The sequence below is a fragment of the Vulpes lagopus genome, chromosome 17 (genome assembly GCF_018345385.1).
Source record: "Vulpes lagopus strain Blue_001 chromosome 17, ASM1834538v1, whole genome shotgun sequence".
NCBI lineage: Eukaryota > Metazoa > Chordata > Mammalia > Carnivora > Canidae > Vulpes > Vulpes lagopus.
In genome coordinates, this window is record NC_054840.1 from 10,003,665 (window position 1) to 10,023,295 (window position 19,631).

Genomic DNA, 19,631 nt, shown 5'->3' on the forward strand with positions numbered 1-19,631 from the left:
CAGCTAGCATCTTCCTAAATGAAATGACTTCTTTCGTTCAGTGTAAATATTCTCCATGTTTAAGGCTTTGAATATCACATGGATTCTAGCTCTGACTGTATTAGTCAAGGTCCTCCGGAGAAATAGAACCAGTAAGATATATACAGAGAGCACACAGAAAGGTATTTATTATGAGGGATTGGCTCACACAATTACGGAGGCTGAGAAGTCCCACCATCTGCTGTCTAAAAGGTGGAACTCCAGGAAAGCTGGTGTTGTAGTTCCGGTCCAATTTCAGTCCTGAGAACAAGGGAGCCAATGGTGTAACCCCTTGTGTAAGTCCAAGGGCCTGAGAAGTAGGAGTGCCGATGTCTGTAAGCAGAAGATAGATGTCCTAGTTCAAGTAGAGAGGTAATTTGCCCTTCTCTATCTTTTTGTTCTATTCAGAACCTGGAAGGATTAGATGAAGCTCAGCTGCATTGGTGAAGGGGATCTTCTTCTGTCTCCCAATTCAAATGCTAATCTCTCCCAGAAACATCCTTACAGACACACTCAGAAGTAATGTCTAACCAGCTATCTGAGTATCCCTTAGATTAACCATTGCATTAATTACTCTAGAATTGCTGGTTGTGGATTTCTGTTGTGAAATATGATACCCAGAATTGAAGATTATACTCTAGACAGGATTTGATCAGTGCTGCTTGGGATTATCTTTCTATTTTTACTAATGTTCTACAGAATTACATTAGCATCCTAACCAACTCCAATAAGCTGTTTCCTTTGTGGTTGTAAAGTAAAAAATAAAGAAACATAAATAGTAACACATCAGGTCTCCATTAAACAAGCCGCCATGAGGCCAGATCTTGTCATTTTATATATTGTTTTAAGTAAGTGCATAATATTTACAAATATTTTCTCTTCAATAATTCCAACAATACAAGGGTAAGCTGAGTAAAATAGAAAAAGTCCCTTTCATTCCCATGACTCAAACACGTATTCTTCTCAAGAAGTAACAGTTTATGGCAAGATCTTCCAGATTTTTTTTTTTTTCAGATTTTCAGATGCATTTATCTCTACGAGAAGTAGTATGCATTTTTCGCAACTTGCTGTTCGTCCCTTCCAATATATATTGGTAAATTTTCTATATTGGTGACAGCAATTGGCAGATATAGACATTTTTAGCTGTTCCATCATATTCCATAAGAATATTTCACAGTACATTTAACCACTTTATTAATTGGTAGATATTCCAAAGTTTTCTATTTTGTGCTATGACAGTTAAACATTGAGCGACACTAACTATTTACTTTGTGTTTGCAAATGGATTTTTTTCTGATAGCTAAATAAAAGAAAAATAATTGGGTCAAATAATTTGTGCTATTAAACTTTGAATTTATATCAGTCCTAGTTCAAGTAGGAAACAGAGCTACCACAAGTATTATAGAAATAAGGGATTAATTATGGTGATTACAGCCTACGTCACTGTGGGTTAGAATTTTATTTTATAGCCAGTCAAGATTTGTCCTTCAGGAAGATGACTTTGGTTAGCAGTGTATAGAGTTAATTTGATGGAAAAATATAATAAATACATATAATAATATAAATAACACAGTAATAAAATACATAACCGTGTATATAAAGTACATATGAAGAATTTTAAGGCATTTGGAAAACAGAACTAGGACTTGATACTGTAAAGTTGGTAAGATTATGAGGATCTATCAGATACATCACAATGGGTAGCTGTGGCAAAAGCATTGATTTGAACAATAGATTATATAAAAATATGAGGTGGATTAATCAGGAAAAAAAAAAGCATAGAGCCTGGAATGCAGTGGGCATAAGTAGGAAATACAGAGTATTTCATTTTGGAAGGAGCATCGATCACTTTCAAGGAAATAATAGGATGCAAAGCTGCAGATGAGCTCATATCACGAAGAATGAGATCGGCCAGTTCTGTTCTCAGGCAGGAGTAATAGGGCTGGAGAAAGGGTAGTAGCAATGGGAATAAAGTCTGGAGCCAATTTGAGATCGCAGAGGTAGAACCTGTGGAGTTCAGCATGTGAAAGAAGTTCAAGTGTGAAGGAAGAGTCACATTTTACTACGCCTGTACTGATGCAAATTTGCCATAGCTGATAGTTGTTAGCCCATTAGTGAACATCTTAAAACATTTTAAACCATTGCCTTCTGTTTATAAGTCCACAGGCACTATTAAAATAGTTGAGCAGAAACCAAATGAGAAATAAGGGTTAAGAACTTTATCTGCTGTCCAGACATCTGTACCCTCAGCAAGCTGTCAAAAGAAATGCTGCCTTGAAAGCCAAAGTCACCCAGGGGGCTAATCAGCTTAAACACATGACAAAAGTCATAGACAATTCCAGAGTGCTAACTACGTTAACTAACAGCGCTGCCTGCCAAGGAGCTGCACATCACTGCCAAAATAAAAAGAATGGTTCCCTCTGTCGAGCTTTTGGAATTCCTTTTTTTTTTTTTTTTTTCCCTTTTCAACTATGCTTGCAGAAGATCGTAGTAGAGAGGAACTTGAGAACACTCCATCTGGTGAGATAGCCAAGTTCACAAAGTTTGGCTGGCTTGAGTACCAAGGAAAGGTATTTGAAAAGCAGGTCAATGTGTGGGAATCTGATGTTCCCTTAAAAAATGTTTTCCCAGCACCAGATCACTTTTTTGGTTTGCCTACTTTTCCATTTCTGGCAGTGTGAGGAATTAATGACTGTTAAAAAATTACCTAAGGATCGCTCTTCTTTCCGACTTCTGATCTCTCTGATGTTCATATTAAAAGTTCATAAAGGTCTTGTGTGGCTATATTTCAGTCTTATCTTTATCAGATCTTATCATGAAATTGGTAACGAGCAAGCATGAATGGAAGTGCGCATGAGTCATTACTGTGGAGCTATTATTCCCTTGTCTTCTTGTCACTTCGTTCCCTGGTGTCACTGGTTAAATTTTGCTTCATTTCCTACACTTCTCAGTTGACAGGAACAATGAAGTCATGACACTGTAATCTTGATTTTTCTGAACATGACATTCTGTGTTGGTGACTTTATTAGTTGCTCTATTTGGAGCACTTCATATTCGGAGGTATCTGGGTGGCTCATCTTACATCTCTATTCTTCTCTAAATTCTCAATTTGTCTTTAAAACTGTGGCTTTCAGAGATCGTTCCTTTTTTGTTTAAAATTGCCTTGAAGTAGTTTGTTCATTTTTACATAGGTTTGTTGATCATATTTCCAATTTATATTTCAAATCCATATTTTTCTCAGTTTGCTGTTAGAAGATAGGCAAGAATTGTATTATGATGTCCACTATGGTCTTATGAATGCCATTCACTCATTTGTTCTCTTCTGTTTATAGGAGTTCATTTGCCATTTTCTATGTACCAGGCACTATTCTGGGCACTAGAGATTCAATACCAAACAAAATAGACAAAAAGTAATCCCTTCTCTTGGGATTCTTAGTTTTTGTGGAGAGAGACACATAGGTTTTACTTATGTCAGGTGGTTGTTAAGTGCTGAAGAAGGAAGGAGTGCAGCAAGTGCCAAGAAATGTCAGGCAGGGGTTGTCATTTAAGGGGTCAGAGAAAGTCTTATTGAGAAAGATAAGGAGTTGGAGTTTCAAGGAGTTGGAAGATCAAGTCATGTGATCACAAGCTCAGAGCATGTAAGTCCAAGGGAGCCCAAATTGAGAGGCCCTGAGGAGGGGAGAGTATGTTTCAGAGAAGAGGGAGGTGAGTGTAGGTCTGTGGAGGGAAGGGAGAAGGAGTAGAAAATGACATCAGAGGGAGTGGTAGAAGGTGGGAGCAGACTGGGTTGAGCTCTGTAAGACATTGTAGGGACCTTTTTTTTTTTATCGGCTAAAGAAGAAGATATTGGAAGCATGAACATAGGAGTGACATGATGAGTTATATATAAAAGGATCATTTTGGCTGCTGAACTGACAATAGCTATAGCTTTGCAAGGGTGGAAGCAGGAAGAGCTCTAACATGTGATCTGTTCTGAGTTCACAAAATTAGTCTGTTTCTAATATTTTTGGAAACATCATGAAATGTGATGGATATTTTATTCAAAAGAAAGGATAGCTGAGCGACTTAGTACTTCGGACTTGGAATTAGAAATTCGTGATTGAATCATAATTCCATATAAAAATTGTGTTTTTGACCTTGGGCAAGTTTTCTAACTTCTCTCAGTCTCAATTCCGCCAATAATCTTTCCTTTTAAGAATGCATTTTGGAGATCGAATGATATGTAAAGTTCTTTGCACGGTGCCTGCAAATAAAAAGCACACATCAAATATTGGTTATTATTATTATTATTATTTTAATAATGAATTTATTTTTTATTGGTGTTCAATTTGCCAACATACAGAATAACACCCAGTGCTCATCCCGTCAAGTGCCCCCCTCAGTGCCCACCACCCAGTCACCCCCACCCCCCGCCCTCCTCCCCTTCCACCACCCCTAGTTCGTTTATTATTATTGCTAGTTACTTCTATTACTATGTTTTCATATTATCATTTATGAAAGAATATTATATAGGGATTGCGAATATAATAGTACAGCCTTGCTAATTACTGAAAAAGACATCATGGGCCTCAGTTCAGTCAGTTATGTAAATAGTGCACTTTTCTCTTAAAGAATATTGAAGTACACAAAGGAAATCTCCTTGCCTATAAGTTTCAAGAGCAGGATAGATTCTTCTCTATGAACTGGCAGCCATTTACCGTTCCTAAAGCTCTGATTCTGCTTGAAAACAGACTAATATAGCAGATTAGCCCTACAGAGCCATTTCACCTTCTCGTTGAGAAAGTGGATAATAACCTGAGTCAAGTGCCACAGAATCTCAATTTCACTCACTTGGCACCCTGCGCCTGGCCACAATGCAGATGCATGAGTAAAAATGCATGCTTTGACAGAAAATATTTTTGTATGTATTAAAATTAAAACATGACAGTTTAGGATTCCTGCCAAGCTGATAATGTTTGAGAGGAATAAAGTTTAGATTCAAATACTATGTTCTCTAAGCAAGAGGAAGGGGAGAAGGAGTCTATCTGAATAATAAAGACAAAATTTAAAAAATCTGGAACTACAAAAAAGTTAGGCAGTGTTATTCTGTTATTCCCATCTGTGGTTTTAGAGAAGGTGTAGAGAATATATCCCTGGCAGGCAAAGGAAGAAGTTCATGGTGTTTAGATCTAGAGCATGTTATTAGCCCCAATACTTACATTCATGAGTGGGCTACTAGAGACACTCACAACTCTTTATTCTTGGGGGTGGGGGGTGGATTATTTTCTACATGGATTGACCTAACAGTCTGTGTTACCATTTTCAAATTTAGTAAAAGTTATACTCTGTTGTTTGAATTTGACATGGAATTTGCAAAATATCTAAGTTGTAATATTCTCTATATTTTATTGCTTAAACAGTGTTTTCCAAATTGATCACATGTTTTACTATGAGAAGAAAAGGTCCTCTCTTCATAAGGAATTTATCATCTAGTTGGGGTTGACCATCTAGAAAAGAGACAGATACATATGAATTTCTACTTCAGTGTGCTGAGTGCTAAAATAGAGGTGTGGGCAAAGGACTTTGGGACTATCTAGAAGATATAACAATACATAATATATAATTGGGCAAGCAGGAACAAAATTGTAAAATAATTACTTTGTGCAATTCTGCGAGTTTGCACTTCATTTTTTTAGGCAAGCGGATCCAAAAGAAGAGACAAAGGTAACAAAAATATTATTTGCTTCTTTAAAAAAAAAAAATATTTAGGACAACTGGAAGTGGCAGGATGGGGGATGGGATGAGTTCTAAGAGACACATTATTACAGAAAAGTGTAAGAAAAAAAGAACACCAGTTTTGAGGTGCTGTGAATTATAACAATGCCCTGGTTGTGAATTAAGTTTTGATGTAACTTGCTTCATTATCTTGAAAAAAATTATCTAACCTCTACGAGTCTCTTCTTTTAGCTATATTTGGGAAATATCTTGCCCAGTTTAAGATTCCTCGCTGTAGGAATCTAACTCTTGTTTTATCTGAACTTCCAGACCATTCCTTTAGCTCAGGAGAGCGCCCCTCCACCCCCACCTGCTTGAAATAGCCCAGTCTCCGCACTCTCACTGCAGTTCTACGGGCTCCGTGGTTCCTTTCCCCAGGTCTAGCTGGACTGCAGAGTTCAGTTTATGATGATGAAATAAAATCTAAACCACACACACACATAAAAAAAGCAAATTAAGTACATGTTATCTTTGTCAGGATATCAAAATCCTCTGAAATCTCCGTGGTATGTATCTAGCACTGGTGAGTGGAGGCTCTGTTCCACTGTATTTGCAAAAACACTCTGACATGGGCTATTTCATCTTTTGGTAGGTGTAGCAGGCAACTTCCAAGATGGTCTACTAGGAATACCTGTTTTCTGATATTCAAGGCATCCATTGTATAATCTGCTCCCCCTGATTAATTTGACTCTGACCAGTAGACTGTAACAATGCGGAAGGCATGCCACTCTTGCTGGATTATAAAATGTTGTGGCTTCTGTCTTATTAGAAGATTTCCTTTCTTATTGCCTTTGATGAAACAAGCTGGCTTGTGGAGAGATCCACATGGCAAAGGTGGCCTGAGGGTAGCATGAAGCCAGGGACTAGCAAGGAACGGAGTCTTGCCAACAACCACATAAGTGGGATTTACCAGCAGATCTGTCACCAGTTGAGCTCTAAGATGAGAACCCAATCCCATCTGATATCTTTACTGTAGCCTTGTGAAAAACTCTGAAACAGAAGATTTAGCTCAGGGGGATTCTTGATCCACAGAGACCAGGAGATATACAAATGTGTGTTGTTTAGTGCTGCAAAATTTAGGGGCAATTTGTTATGCAGCAGTAGATAACTAGTAGAGCAAAGGAGGAGATTACTGAACCTTGTGTTCTAGGACCTAAATCTTTCCACTTGGAAATGACAAAGGTCATGTCTACCTAGATCCCTTTTCCAAAACTAGTCACCAAGACCTATGTAACTGCAAGAAGGTTTGGAGATGTTGAGAGAGCCTGTAAAACATCTGTATAAAATGCTCTCTCATTTCCAGAAAACAGGAAAGTCCCCACAGGCACTGAGTTTTTAGTGGTGTATTCTGGTACCGATCTAAACTCCATACGTAATCACTTAAGTAGGAACTTGATATAGTCACTAGCCAATGATCTTTTATCTCTTCTATTTTCAGCAAAATCATAAAGCTAATCCATTGTAAAAATTGTCATTGTCTACATATGTAATTTAAAGTATTTTTAGGGATCCCTGGGTGGCTCAGCGGTTGAGCGTCTGCCTTTGGCTCAGGGCGTGATCCTGGAGTCCTGGGATCGAGTCCCACATCAGGCTCCCTGCATGGAGCCTGCTTCTCCTTCTGCCTATGTCTCTGCCTCTCTCTCTCTCTGTCACTCATGAATAAATAAGTAAAATCCTTAAAAAAAGATTTATAGGATTTTTAAAGTTTATTCTCTTACAACACTGCTTTGCCTAACATAGTATATTTTCATCTAATTTGTAGATGTTGAACAAATCTGGGAGGATTAAAGATGCTGCTCAGATCACAGAGCCCAAACTGTGTCTTAAACTTAGGCTCTCCTCAAAATACTGTACTCTCCTCCTTACAGAGGATACATTTTTGGGCATTTTTTGAGTGGTAAATTCAACAGTGAGGTCTTCATTGGTAAGCACACGGGATGTGTGCTTACCAAAGAAAGCCATGCTGTGGAATATTAAAACTGCTAACTTGGATGTGTGATATGACAGATGCTCTAAAATGATGGCTATTATGACTGCAATATTTAGTCAAATGTGCAGTTTTAACAGTGGCAGGGCTGCAGTAATCTATGCTTTAAAAATAGAATTAATGAAACAATATCCATAATATAAAGAGGGATCTATATATATAAAGATCATTGGCTACTGGTACACTGCTTATAAGGAGAAATCTTGGACTTTATTGCTGGACCAGACTCTTGCTGTGAGACCTTTGGCTCCACACTTGATTGACTGGTACCTCGGTCAATCCAGATGGAAAAATGGGGAAAAAGCCAAAACTCACTGAAAACCAGATGCTGCATCTGAGCTGTGATTTCCTAAGTAAATGAATTACAAAACATTGTTGAGGAGAGGATGCTTTTGAAACATCCTGGCAAGACCCGGTCTTGTCTTATGTTTAAAAAATTAAAATTTAAATAAAAAATATACATATGTAAACGAGATTGTGAATTCCACATGGCAAAAATTTGAACATAATGGCAATTGTAGCTCATAGGAATGAAATTACTTTTTTTGTTGAGTTCCTTAGACAAATTCATTGTTTTGGGAAGGAGTAAGTTTTTACTGTTAGAAATTGTCTTTGTGGAGGTATTTAGCACATGTTAACATATATAGAAAAAAGTAACAAGGCACTTAAAATGAATTATGTGTTATTTAATCATTGAAAAATGTATTTCCTAACAAGGAAAAAAAAGCAAATAAAAAAGAAAGAAGGAAACCTATTTTTTTTTTTTTTTTGACAGTACAACTCTAAGAATTTTTCACTCACAAACCACATAGAGGACAAAGACAAAATTCCGGTGTAAAAAAGGTCATCGACACAGGACATTAAAATCCAGCTGCTCTGATCTTTCTCATACCTGCACTGGGATTGCTATAATGTGTATCAAATGGAATTAGAGAAAAATCGTTGATGGTATTGGAAATTGGAATCACATGTATTTCAGGCAAGAGGAGTGCCGATACTGAAATCCCAGGTTGGGTAAAATAGGGATTGCGCCTACAATTTGAATCACATAATTCCAACCAGAAATTCTCTGAGGACAAAGGCAGGAAAGAATTTTGTCCTTTATGGGCTAGAGTTCCAAAATAAGCTGATATGGGAATGAGAAACTGGTGGTAGCTGAGGAATATTTCAAGAATTTCTGAGAGATCCTAGTACACTAGTTTATATACCATGATCTAGAAATTCCTAAATCACCAAAACACAATTTTTCTTCATTTCCATTCTCTTGTCGTGGGGAGGATCCTTCTGATTCAAACCACAGTTAAAATCCTTTACGGACTTTGGCCTACATCAATTTATACAGATAAGTTGAATTTTGAAAATGCCAATCTGTACTATTCCCCCTGCTTTCCATAGAGTAAAAATGAATCCCATTATCATAGCTCACAAACCCAGAATGGTCTCCTCCTGCCTTCTTCCTTTTTCATCTCTGACTAGACTATCTCTGCCTCTTTCTGTTCCATCCACCTGGACAACTCAATCTTTCATAATTTCCCTGGGTCACCTTTCTTCCACTGGAAACTTTTCATTCTCTACTCTTGCATAACACAGGATGAAGTCTTCTTCCAATGTCCTTGAGAAAGTCAGATCTCCTTTCTCAAAATCTCTCATTTTAGTGCTTGGAAACACTTGCTACGGTGGTGAACTGAAATTTATTTGCATGAGTACTTAATTTAATTAATACCTTTAATCCTCCTCTAGATTCTGAGCTCTGTTTAGCTGTGTCTCCACTGTCTAGTCAATGTTACTCAAAAATATTGGTTGAAAAATGAACGAATAAATGAATAGAACTATATGTAAATGGCATGTTTGAATAAAATGCAAATGGGAACATAGAATAGTAATTATACAGGTGATCTGATAAGCCTGTGATTTGGGAAGAAACTCTTTAAGAATAATTCTATTTTCAGTTGATGTAGCTAGCCCAGAAAAGGAAGCTATATTGTTTGCTTAATGGCTAAAATCTATAGGCAGTGTTAGGGCACACTGACTGCATTAAAAAAAACACCCTGTCTTTTCAAATGCTTCATGTATGTATAATAACACTATTATAGCCCATTTTCATATTCTCTCCAGACTGTGTCATGTAATGAAAGCAGAAAATGCTTGATGTTTGGTGTTATGTTTTATGGGAATTGCTGATTGTATCTAAAACACACATGACAATTCAGATACCAATTGTGTAATATATATGAAATACCTTCCCTCCCCAGAAGATGTAGACTGTTGCTTGAATAAGTACACGCCCCCCTTCTTAAGTCAAATAGAGTGTGGTATCCCTTTGTGACAGAGACCAAATGGCATTGATTTCCTTCCTATCCCTTGCTTTATATCCCAAAGCAAAAATGTCACCAGTCATAACCAGTGACTCTTTGGAGAGGGGAAAGTTATTTGGAAGAATCATTCACTTTGGCTTGTGTGCATATAGGCTCTTTTGGTCAACCTAGTCTGAAGCATACATAGATGCTTAAATTTACTAAATAATTAGTCCTAACTAATGATTTTTCCTATCCTTTAAGAAGTAATACATTTATCGGGAAGTCTCCTGGATCTTGACAATCATGGTGAAATTCAGTTTTATTTTTCAGGGGTTGCATTTCCTTTCTTTTTCTAGAATTTCTCTTTCTGGTGGACCTAAGCATAGGACACAATAGCCCCAGGAATTCTTTCTCATTGATCAATTTGTACCTGTGGGGATCCCTGGGTGGCGCAGTGGTTTGGCGCTTGCCTTTGGCCCAGGGCGGGATCCTGGAGACCCGGGATCGAGTCCCACGTCGGGCTCCCTGCATGGAGCCTGCTTCTCCCTCTGCCTGTGTCTCTGCCTCTCTCTCTCTCTCTCTCTCTCTCTCTCTCTCTCTCTCTGTGACTATAATAAATAAAAATAAAAAAAAAGAAAAGAAAAACCTTTAAAAAAAAAAAAACAATTTGTACCTGTGGCCCTCTGCTTTACATAAGGCATTCACATAATTGGATTCCAAACCCAATCCCTAGGTCTGGGATCTGTTCTTTCCCCATTAGATACTGTATATATCTCACCATGAATGGTGGAGAGAGGAGCATGGAGTGGTAGTAGGACCACTGAATTGACAATCAGAAGACCTAAGTTTCATTTCTGGCTGTGGAACTTCACTCAGATAAAGTACTTATTACAGGTCCTGACAAAAAAAAGTAAGAAATGGATTATTGGGGCAGCCCGGATGGCTCAGCGGTTTAGCGCCACCTTCAGCCCAGGGCCTGATCCTGGAGACTGGGGATTGAGTCCCAAGTTGGGTTCCCTGCATGGAGCCTGCTTCTCCCTCTGCCTGTGTCTCTCTGTCTGTCTGCCTGTCTGCCTGTCTGTCTCTCTGTGTATCTCATGAATAAATAAATAAAATCTTAAAAAAAAAGAAACGGATTATTATTAGCATACATGAGTATCACTTTATTTGCCAGTATGATGACCAATTCTACTTCAATGACTGAAACGCTCTTAAGTCTTGCCAATAAATCAAGGAACCTGTGGGTGATAAGTGACTGGTGCTGAGTACTGATAACTAGAGAACTTGCAGATTACCATCAGGTAGTATATAGGGGGAAATATTCTTCAGTTGGCTCAAGGTGATTTTGAAAACCAATAACAACATGAACAAAAGAGAATTATTTTGCTCATAGACAAATTAGCTGACAAAATTTAACCTGGTATACAGCTAAATGCTAGAATAGGAGAGAGATAAAAAAATGAGTAACTACATATACATAGTTGCCAATTACATGCAACCAGTGCTGCTTTGATCATTCTGTCATTTTTTTACAGCCATTCTGCTGGGCATGTGTTTCTTCATAAAAAATCCTCTTCACCTTTGGTGTTCTAGCCACCCTGGTCGTCTTTAAGTTCCTCAAAGGCATATTGCTCCTTTGGCGCTTTTCCACACGCTAATCTCCCCTGCCAGGAAAATCTCTCTCTTACTCGTCATTGTTCTCCCTACCTAATTAAATCCTACTCACCTTTTACAGCTGAGCTAAAATGTCACTTTCTCTAGAAAGCCTTTTCATATGACCCCAGACAAGAGTGGATCTCCTTATCCTGGGCTTATGGCTCCATATAATTTTCCTTCATAGTAACTCCCTACCCTCCTTTTTAAAGTGTATACCAGATGATAATTTTATCACAGTCTATTTTCCACTCTCCTGTGTAAGACAGAAAGCTCCATTAAGGCAAGGACCCTATCTGTCTGGCTCACCTTGTTATCCAGAGATGCCCTGGACATAGGGCCCAACAGATAATTGGCACTGAATAAGCATTTCTTGAAAAACACTATGAATGAATTCCAGAATCCAAATTAATTATCTGAATACCTTTTTGCTAGTCCTTTGTATAACTTCACACCATCACATAGTGGTTGAGTTTTTTAATCCTCAAACTAAAGAATAGCTAGGAGGCCATAACCATCCCACAAACCAAATGGGAACTCTTCAAGAGACCAACAGTGGCTTTCTACACGAGGTCTACTGTGGTAACTTTGAATTGCTTTTGTGATTTTCCAACCTCTTCTCTTATGCCTGGAATATCTATGAAATATCAGTAAAATGTTTTTTTTTTTTTTTTGATCACAGCTGTAGGTCTGATATTCAGAGGGTTTTATTGACTTTGCCAGATAAACCAACAATGTACAGGGGCAGAGATGAGAGGACAACTGAGGTCCCCCAGTGTTCATATTGTTAATTTATGCAACCCCCAGCAGAGAAAATACTGCTTGTCAGAGCCCTACCACTGTGGCCTGAGCCAGTGTTGGAGCAGAGCCCAGAAAGCAGGGCCTCACTCTGGAGAAATTCAAGAGAAGGCAGTTCAGAGAGGGGCCACCTCCCCTCCCAGGAACACCCTGAGGTAGCAAAAATCCAAGCCTGAGGCAAGGATATGGGGTCAATCCATAAATGAGAAATGAAATAAGAGGTTCAAGAGTCAGAATAACTTATTAGCTGGGGTACCAAAAAAGATAGAAATGAAGAAATAAGGAAATAGGGGGTCTAAATACAGTCAGTAGGGAAAGTCAGGCAAGTTAGGTTTTGGAAAGACTTTAAATTCAAAATTATGATTTTGTTCATTTCCTTTGGTTATCCAAGGTCTTGACCTGCCACATATCTATGCCAAGCTCAGGCTCCAAGATCTCAGCCATGTGCTAGAGCCGTTGAAATAAAAAGAAATTCAAGAATATAGATAAATCATATTAGAAATTAGAATTATCAGTTTTTTTCTTGTAGGCATAAACCAGCATTGAATATCAGATTGGATTTATTATATAATGATCTGTGAGAAAGAAATGGTGTAAGTTCAGAGTGAACAGGTTTTGAATTTTATAGTAAAAGTGAACTATATCACTTTTCATAAAGTCAGAATCTCAGTCACTTTTGTGATACAAATGCTCCTTTAAAAAAACTTTTAATATACTTTTATGTCTACTGTAATATAATGAACCCCCCCCTCCATATTCATCTCTGACTTCAACACTCATCAGCATTCCATCATTCTGACTTCATCTGACATTTTCATTAGCTTTTCCTTTGGGATCTTTATTATGCTTAGTGCTAAGCATGAGTGGAGGTGCCATGTGAGTAGGGGACTTCTTTCTATATTGTGCAAAATACTCCAGAGGGTTTACTGGAATGAGCATACTGCCTCTTAGATGAAGGCAGGATTAAGGGATTTTCTTCAAAAGAAAGAGCCTCTGACATTTTTAATCATGTGCTTTTGAAATGAGTGATGCCAGGGGCAGAAAAGCAAGAGAGTGGCTTTTGGTGAGATAATATTCTCCCTAACTAATACCATTTCTATACATTTAAAATAATAATATGAATCATATCTGTTTCTAAGAATGAAGTCTGTTTCTGCAAAGCCAAACATAAAATACAAAACACAAATATAATGCTTTCTGGGTGGAAGAAAAAAAAAGTGTCAATCTAGCTAATGCATGCACATATACACAGGTCTGTACTGAGTCCTATAGGATATCACCATTCCAGGGAATAATTTCCATGTTTTTAAACATCTCATTTCTACTTTCCTTTGTACCTTTGCCAATGAACACAGAGCCTGGTACATAGCAGGTGTTTTGTTAAGTGTCAGTTGAATTAATTCAGTTTGTTTTCTTGAACTGAAATTCTTTCCTTTCTCAGCTGATTTCCTCCACACTTGCCAGCCTCCTATCACTACCCTATAAATCACTAACATCACATGCGATTGTATTCTCTCTCCTACATAACAACGTGATGATGACAACAAGATTGCCATCATCCTTTTCCCCTTGATTTGATTTGTAAAGGAAATACAGTCAATGAGGAAGTATTGACAATACAGATCCTTTGAAAAATTCCTCTCCACGTACAAAAGTCTTTGCTATGCTGGTTTGCATAACTTAACTCCCTCTTAGAAGTCACATTGAGATCTGTTGTGGGGCATATTGTAAGAAAGGGAGCTGTTTCAATGAGTTTGACTCGAAGTGACATTTTTCTCTTGAACATCTCTGCTGTGGTAGTGATCCTGACAAAAAAAGGAGGATTATTTCTATTCTTTTTAATGAGGTACAACTTATTCTTTAATGAATAAGTTAAGGACACTAGAACATAGGAATTAAGATCATTTTCTTCTCAGATCAATCTCTGTTGTCTGAGGAGATAAATATTTGGCAAATTCGAAATAAAAGAAAGTCTCATTTATATTTATTTGATGTAGAGAATGGTACTCATATTGTCCCTCCTTCCCCTGGCCCCTTTAAGCACAAAGGCTTATTTGTTCAAATTATTTTAAAATGGATAAGATTTTTTTTTAATCTACAGTAATTTATAGAAGTAGATTGCAAAATGTATGATGAAACATTTTAAAAAGAAGCTGCAAAGATAAGTGATTATTCTTGACTACAAATGCTGATCTTCTAAAAATTCAAGTATTACTGATCTTCATGAAGGAAATAATTACTTCTTTTTGGAATTATCATGACTAACTTTGCTTGAAAAATTGCTATTAGCTAGACTTTCAGGAGGCACAATTTATAAGCTACTGTAAATTAGGCCCTCTGAGATTTTTAGAGTACTTGTAAAAGATTCTGTGTTGGAAACATTAAACTTATTTCTTAAAGCTGGGAGTTTAAGTGTACTTTATGTTAAAGTATTTAAAAAAATAAGAAAGAAAGCTCTTTCCTTTCCATTTTTCTTCCTTCCTTTCTGTAGATGTCACTGTAGCATAGCAAAAAGAAAGAGGACTTCTTTTCTTCTGAAAATATAGGACTTTTCCACGCAAATGGAAAAAAAAAAAAAGTGGTGATTTGATTTATTATGCCAGGGTTGTCATATCAACAATAGGGTTTCCAAGCAACTAGCAGAATAAATTATTTTATAGATTTATTTGCTTAGCCTCATAAAATGGACCAAATGGAAGACACTTTTTTTTTCACTGTGATTATGTGGTAATTAAAAAAAGTCATTACACAGAAATTATGCATTAAATTCACATTACTAAGAAGAGTTCAAAATGAATCATATGAATGTAATCAATGCCAAAAGACTTAATGAAGATTTGCTGCTTACAAGGAAGCATTGTTGTTTCATGTTTATATATTTTCAATAATTGGTTTCCGGGGTCTGCACCATGATTTGTGTAAAGTTGTTCCAAATTTACTCGTCAAAGAGGTTGATGCTTTGTCCCTCACTTTGTCCCCTTTAAACACCTCACAGGATGACCTCATAGAACCCTGGCATTCATTCTATTAGATAGAATTTGTACACATCCTTAGTATTTTCTATATATGCAAATGTCCTTGCCAGTTCTTAAAAAGACTTCCAAAAAGTTACTGAACACATATTAAAAAATGAAGAATTGATTTTTTTTATACAATTGCCCTGGTGATGTTAGAAACTTGTCAGACATTCACAGTCCATATTGCCCCAAACATCTTTGTGTAGTTTACAGATTTTCATTGCTATTTTTGACTGCTTATGTCTCTCTACTTGGGAAAAGCCTGACCTGAATGTAAGAGATCTAGTATCCGCCGCACCCCAGCCTCCAACCCTGTTTTCTTTTATTAGAACTTTCTCCAGGACTTTGATTTGCTGAAATTGTTGATGATATGAAAAAATAAAATGATGCCCCAAACTCCTTAGCTTAGTGGAGGGAAGTATAAACCTGCCATGCAGTCCTGGGGCAAGGTTATTTTGTGTCCATCTACCACAGACCTATTTGTTGATGGAGAAAATCATTCCATCTATAGAAAGTATCCACGTTTTCTTTGCTTTGCCAAGAATGGCTTTTTCTCTCTCGCTTTCTTTGGTTTCTTCTGGAAATATTATTTCTTTTAAAAACTCATAGGCTGTGGGATCCCTGGGTGGCGCAGCGGTTTGGCGCCTGCCTTTGGCCCAGGGCGTGATCCTGGACACCCGGGATCGAATCCCACGTCGGGCTCCCGGTGCATGGAGCCTGCTTCTCCCTCTGCCTGTGTCTCTGCCTCTCTCTTTCTCTCTCTCTCTCTCTGTGTGACTATCATAAATAAATAAAAATTTTTAAAAATGTAAAAAAAAAACCCCAAAAAACTCATAGGCTGTGTGTAGCCAAAGTATCAAGAAGAAAAAGCACTTGCATTGAAAAATTACTAAGCAAACCACAGCATTCAACTGGATTTTCCTATTTGAAACATTTGACAAAAATATAGCTATAATTTTCTGGGTTATATGTGGTGGGACATCTTCTCTGACCAATTCAGATGCATCTGCTCCATTATTACTAACATCTTTTATACCCTCATAGACAATTCAGAGAGTCAGCAAGTAGAAGGAAAATATTTCTCCCTTCAAATGACATTGTCCTAATATTATTATGCTTGCAACGCAGTTGCCAAGTGCTACTCTTGTATCTTAGTCCAACTTTAGACTATGGATGGTTTTTTTTCTTCTTTTCTTTGTTATTTTCAAGTCACTGTTGCCTCTGAAGAAGGAGAAATCAATTTTGAGATTCATGACAATCCTACATATACCCAGGCATTACAATAAACACCCTTCCTATACTGTGCTTGTTTTCTTTTTACCTGTCGATGCTCTACTTCATTGTTTCTGTATCTTATTTTCAATAGCATGCTCTTAGGCAAATTTTCCCTATTATCTTTCGGGAGAAGTCAATTTATTTTCATCTTTTCCTGTCACAGAAAACAAATAGGCAAATTTTCGAAAAACCATATTCAGTCTGGGCCCCACTTTTATAAAAATGTTGCTTGTAAAACCATGTCTTTGGTTTCTGAATTGAGCTTACAAGTGGTCACTTATGCTTTCCCATAAATAGATAACCTGGATCTATAATTATTTCTGTGAAATAAATGGAAGATGTGAAAATATAGGAGTTTCCTTTTTTTTTTTTCTTCCTTTTTCCAGATTTCCATGATTTTCTTTCAGCCTTGGGGAAACCATACTGATCAATGGTTGTCAAACTTGAATATATATATAACTTGAATATATATATATATATATCCAATTCCCCAGAGATCTTGTTACTAGGTATATTCTGATTTGGAAGTTCTCAGGAATGTCTGGGACCTGAAAGTTGTAGTTTCTAACAAGCTCTCGGGTGATGTCCATGGTGCTGAATGCAGACCACACATTGTGTAGCAGGGCAAGAATATTTCTACCATGCAGCAGAAGAAGCTCAGGTCCAAAGTACCGCATAGATGTCCCAAATGCCTTTTTCCAGTTTATTACTAAATCAACCTAGAACTCAAGTGTTCTAAAGCAAGAATAGATACGCATTTTCCTGTGCAGGTTGTGTGAAGAGATGGATGGATGCCAACTTTCTTGTGTTAGGAACCAGTTCCTTTTATTCTTCATTGTATAAGTAGTTCCAGATTCTTTCCTCCTTATGAACGTTCCCATGTTTATTCATAATTAAAATAGGCACAGAAGAAAATTAGAATATAATATTTTTGAAGCTCAAAGCTGTCCTTTTCCTTTAGTCTGAGAAACAGAGGTTTGGGGAAAAATAAGCAAATTGATATTCAAGTAATCACAGACTACTTGATACTAAAAGCAGCAATATTTTAACACCAGGAATTTATTGTTATGTTTTAATATGAGCTTTTTCTTTTAATATGGGTTTTCCAATAGTAAAATAAGTTCAATAAAGCAGATGGCATAAGACATTGATGGTGCAGCAATTAATTTTCTTTGATGATTCATTTTGCTGGAAGGGAAAAACCAGTAATTTAAAGGCATGAATGTTGTTCTTGATGTCACTTAAAAAAAAACCCTGCCATTTTGAAAATTAAAAAGTTCTGAAGAAAAACTGCTGTTGACATCTTCTTCCATCTTTAATAACTTCTGCTATGACTAGGTCAATATTCCCTTATGCTTATGCTACTCAATGTAGCATAATCCCCTTCAGAATGTTGTAGTTATTTTTAGATGAAGTATAATTTAGATGAATTCCCAATCTGGCAGTGCTACGTGGATATATTAGAACTTTGCACCCAGGGAATTTTGATAGTGGGCATATATCCATTCATTCACCAGTCACTGACAATCTTAATTTTAAAAGTGAAAGTTACTAAGAGATTGAAATTTCCAAGGTGAATAATTTGTAATAGTGAATAAAAAAGTCACAGATGTGGGTCATGTGGGATCATGGACAATGATGGAAGAAAAAAGAGAATTTTGGTGATTGGGAACCGAAACACACAGATGAATCTAATGAATGAGGTTCTGGTCAAAGGTGAGCTGATAGTCTTGCCGCAGTGATAAGGCAGACTGTCCAGGTAGGAACAGGGAACTAGAGAAAAGAGAAACTTCAAAACAGGGCCCCAACTGGCCTCTAACAGAACATGGTGGACCACCTTTGTTTGCCAATTACAAGTGAATAGTTTTCCTAAGGCAGAGTAGGAGTCTTAAACATCAAAGAGATCAGAAAATGTCCCCAGATTGGATAAGAAATTGTGTGTAGGGGTAGTTTGTCATGGAGAAATCTGTAATTTTCAAGGATCTTAAGAGTGCTAATGACTACAAAAAAATTAAAGTCCAAGGCCTTATGGTAAAATGCATTAACTCCCAGGGGATGGTAAAGACGTTCTAGGGAAATCATGCAAGTGTGAATTATAGAAATGTGGAGACAATTAATTATTATTATTACCAAGATCTATGAATATGACATTTTGCATGTTGTCCTCATAAATCTGCTGCATTCAAGAAGTAGAGCTTTTATTTACACAGCATTAATGTGGAAAAATTAAAATAGAAAGTAAAATATATTTTATGTAATTATAGCTATAACTTGCCTGATTTAGTTGGATAATTTAACAGCAAGAAAATATAGCTCTCTCTCACTTTTAATGACTCTTTTTCTGGACAATCTACTCTGTTTCTTTTTGCCTGGTTCAGCTCATTGTATTCATTTTTAAAATTCTTTTGTTCACTAAATATTTCTTGAAAGCTAACTACTGACTGAACATTGTTTTAAACTTGGGAAGGTAGGAAAAGCAACATTCCAGATAAGTAAAATATAGTGTTTCACTCCTGAAGCAGCTTTCAGTTTATTTGTGGAATACACCATATGTTATAGAACAATATGTGGCAGAAAGTGTATAATTGTTTTATTGGTGTGACGGAAATTTCAAAAGTGTAATGGTAGTTCACAGCAGTACTGGAACTCTGTGGAGTGATTCCGTGAATTAGTGATGAGTTATGCAAGTGGGAATGAGTACCATTTAATCCCAATGTGAACTGTGTGTTCCTTCTCTCTCTGTTGCTTGCTGATTATGTTTATTTTTTAAATTACCAAACTTCCTTACTTCTGCTTCTGAATCGGGGGAAGGGAACACCAAGGCCATACCCC